The sequence below is a fragment of the Catharus ustulatus genome, chromosome 2, assembly GCF_009819885.2.
Source record: "Catharus ustulatus isolate bCatUst1 chromosome 2, bCatUst1.pri.v2, whole genome shotgun sequence".
NCBI lineage: Eukaryota > Metazoa > Chordata > Aves > Passeriformes > Turdidae > Catharus > Catharus ustulatus.
The window spans coordinates 16,465,482-16,469,690 of record NC_046222.1 but is presented as its reverse complement, the minus strand read 5'-3'; positions in this window follow the sequence as shown (position 1 = coordinate 16,469,690).

Genomic DNA, 4,209 nt, shown 5'->3' with positions numbered 1-4,209 from the left:
AATTAAAGAAAACAGATGGGTTCTTCCCACCCTAGTAGTTTGTTTTGTGAAGAGATGACTCTTTTCCTCCAGCATGACCCCTTCAAAGGGGATGGCACAGGGAAACAGTGGGGTCTGTTACGCATTTAGTCTGTGCTCCTCTGAATGCACATCCTCAGTCCCCTGAGCATCAGGTGTTTCACCAGCTCTCCCTCCATCTTCCCAAACTGCTGGTGTTTCCATCAGTCCGTGTCTGGATATGCATCTGGCTGGAAACTAAGAGCCTGCTGGTTCCCAGATCAATCGGCTCAGGCATTGCTGTCTGACAAAATTACAGCCATTGACAGTGTTTACTCCAAGCTTCCAGGAAGGCAAATCCATTTTTCATCAATAAATAATTTTCCTTTTTAAAGTACCCTTATGAGGCTTTTTTAGCTGTCCTGCTGCAATTCCCTTTCTTTGGTCTTTTCATACAGCTCCCCCAGCCTATCTAAGCAGACCTCTTTTTTTTCTGCAGCTAGACACTTAGAAATGTTTCCCACCTTTTGGCATTGTTATACATGGTTTATATCCCTTCTCATGGAATCAAAAATCATTCTCATTCTATTCAAGAGAAGAAGTCTCTTTTTTCCCCATTGAAATGTTACTGCTAAATTTAAGGATGATGGCTTTAAAAATTATATCTGGGGAAAAAAAAGAATACAAACCAGATTTAACTGAGATACTAGTTCTGATTTTAAGATTTGATGTGAATCTGGACCATATTAGCTGTAGGTTTAAGAGAATCACCCTTACAATTGCATTTTGAGACAGTTTACTAGAATAGGTCTTACTTCTGGATAGAAAGCATTTTTTTCTCATTTTTTGTAAAGAGGAAATGTAAAAACATTTTCCTATGATTAACACCATGCTTTCCCAGGATGAACAAAAGACTTTTGTAATCGAGAAACCACAAAAAATAAGCATGTGTGTTCCCAAGGATTAGAACAGTATTACAAGCATGCAGCAGAAGACGGTATGGAAATAAATTCTAAAATAATGTATTCAAAGGCTTCAAAAACCACTTTAAAACAAGAGTCAGCTCATACATATTGACACAGCCCCGAGGTTTCAATCACTTAGACACATACCACAGTAGTTCCTTGGTAGCTCAATTTACAGTTAGAAAATGTTATCTAAACGTAGATTAGAAAACAGCTTTTGTGTTTGCAAGTTCATAGGAGGGAGTGGCTTGGCTTTCATTTACTGGAATGCAAAATGGATGAGTCTTCCATGTGATGCCTACAGAAGTCCCATTTGGTGTGGCCATGTGTTCAACAGGGTCATCAGCCTCTGCCCTCTGAAACTAGAAAATGGGACTTCAGCATCAATTTTTCCTAATGATTCCCCAGCACTTTTGCTCTGAAGGATTCTGGTGGCAGCATCCTGCAGAACTCTGTGGCCGTGGGTTCAGTCTGGGAGTTATATCTCTAGCCTAACCCACTTATACACAGGAGTTTGATCACATGTGTCACATGCACAGCCACACAAAGGGAACAGTTACCCCATGGAGATTCCTATCTAGTTCCACCAGGGATCCTGGATGAGCGGCTTAGACTAGACAGCTAAATTTTAGATGGCTAAAGATAGGTGAGATGAATCTTACCTTTAGCCTTGGGATATGTCACAATTTACCTCTGGAGAATTTATGAGTCAAGTTTCTATGGTAGGAAACCAGCTTCAGTATAGAAAGGATAAAAAGAGGGGACAAGGGCAGAAGAGAATGCACCCAATATTCCACAGTACAGCCTGTACCCTGTAGTCCACACAACTGACCTGCAGATTAGAGCACTTAAATCTTTCTGGGCCAGTATCAATCCACAGACCAACCAGAGCTCAACAGATCAAGTTACAAACTGGTGGTAGCTGAGGCTGGAGCCTTTAGGTGCCAGAAGCAGTAAACAACACAAAGACAGCTCCAGACAGGCTTCACAAGGAATTAACAACATTCGATAGAAAGGGACTTGGAGTCCTATTAATGCCACCAATGTATCAGAAAAATAAATCTAATATTGTTATTATTTGTTATCATGCATGCTAATTTTGTGAACATTTATCACCTAAGTTTTTCTATTGTTTTAAATGCTTAAAATATTTATTATTCATCTGCAGGAAGATGAATGTCCTTGATTTTTAGCTTAGATTCCCAGATCTCCTTTTTATTGGTTTTACTTCTCCTTTTTAGGAAAAAAATGGACTAGTTTTTCTTTTAATTTTTTTCCTCTTCCAGTTGGGTCTAATTTCAATGCAGAAAGCACTTATGCAGTTCTTCAGTTTGAGTGAGAACCAAGCTATTGCACTGTAACTTCACTCCCTATTGTGTGGGAAGTAAGAATTGCATCATCCCTAATATCCAGCACAGGAGATGAAGATCCCTTCTTGGTGGGTGCGGTCTGAGATTTGGTAGTCAATCTTTCAACCAAAGTAAGAGCTCCTTTTGTTTGGATTCATTTCTTCCCTCTTCTGTTTCCCTCTCTCCTCCACAAAAAATCTTTGTGGAAGATTTAAAAAAAAACCAAAAAAACTCAACTTTCAGTCTAGTAGTAGGTATTTTAAATGTTATGCTTAAACATTGTAAACACCTCATACTTCTGCAACTCAGTTTTTATCATCTAAAGAGTTGTCTTTAAGGTCCCCTCTTCACGTGGGAGTGCCAGGGGATTAGGAGTTCCCAACACATGTAAGAGTATGACAACTGCAACTCACAGGAAATATAAAAAGCAGGCACAGAAACTTTGGTACAGAATACCTTAAGTATTGTTAATCTCAAGCCAAATACCACTTTTTGGACACCATTACCTAATAGTTGTTCTTAAATTTAAATTCCAACAAATTGCTTAGGTTATTTTGTAACGTGACTCTTTGTACTGGTGAATACATTGATCAACCAATAAATAAAAGTAATTAAATTCTGCCTTCTTAACAAGGTGAAAGGCCATTAGCAAACAGACATTGAAGGAAAATCTGTATTAGCTTCTACCAGAACTGAAAGCCTACTGTAAAAACGGCTGAAGAAAGTTACATTTTACTTAAATACAACGTAAAACAGTGTGACAGTCTACTAGACACAAAACCAATCATTGAAAAACTAAATTGTTAAACTGAGTTAAAATATCTGAACAATGAAATTTCCATTAGCACTCTCGGCAGTGCATCATTTGCTGCCATTAGCGTTTCATTCAGGAGCTTGGGGAGGAGGCGCCCTTGGATGAACAGGTACGTGGAATTTGGGAGGGAAGAAAGGAGGGAAGGAAGAGAAGAGAAGGAAGAGAAGAAAGAGAAGGAAGAGATGGAAGAGATGGAAGAGATGGAAGAGATGGAAGAGATGGAAGAGATGGAAGAGATGGAAGAGATGGAAGAGATGGAAGAGATGGAAGAGATGGAAGAGATGGAAGAGATGGAAGAGATGGAAGAGATGGAAGAGATGGAAGAGATAGACGGAAGAGATAGATGGAAGAGATAGATGGAAGAGATGGAAGAGAAGGAAGAGAAGGAAAGGACGCCAGGGAAGGAGGCAGTGAAGGAAGGGAGGCAGGGAAGGAAAGGAGCCCAGGGAAGGAAGGGAGACAGGGAAGGCAGGAAGTCAGGAAGGGAGGTCAGGGAAGGAGACAGGGAAGGAACAGAGGTTAGGAAAGGATGGGAGGCCAAGGAAGGCAGGGAAGGAGGGAGAGAAGGAAGGGAGGCAGAGAATGCAGGGAGCAGGGGATGAAGGAAGGCAGGGAACGAAGGAAGGAAGGCAGAGAATGAAGGGAGGCACGGAACGAAGGAATGAAGGCAGGGAACGGAGGAAGGCACGGAACGAAGGGAGGAAGGCAGGGAATGAAGGGAGGCAGGGAACGAAGGAAGGGAGGCACGGAACGAAGGAAGGGAGGCACGGAACGAAGGAAGGCAGGCACGGAACGAAGGAAGGGAGGCACGGAACGGAGGCACCCAGGGCCGGCGCGCTCCGGGACCCGGCGCTCTGCAGCCGCCCCGTGCGCCGGCGGGGCCGCGCATGCGCAGCGCGCGGCGGTGTGGGCGGCCGCGCGTCGGCGGCGAGCGCCGCGTCCAATGGGCGCGCGGGGCGTGCGCGGGGCGTGCGCGCGCGGGGGGAGCGGCGGGCGGCGCTGCGGGCAGTCACCTGACGGCGCGCGCCGCAGTCGGGCCGCAGCCGGAGCCGGGAGCGGCCGGGCCCGGGCGGCGCGCGCGGGG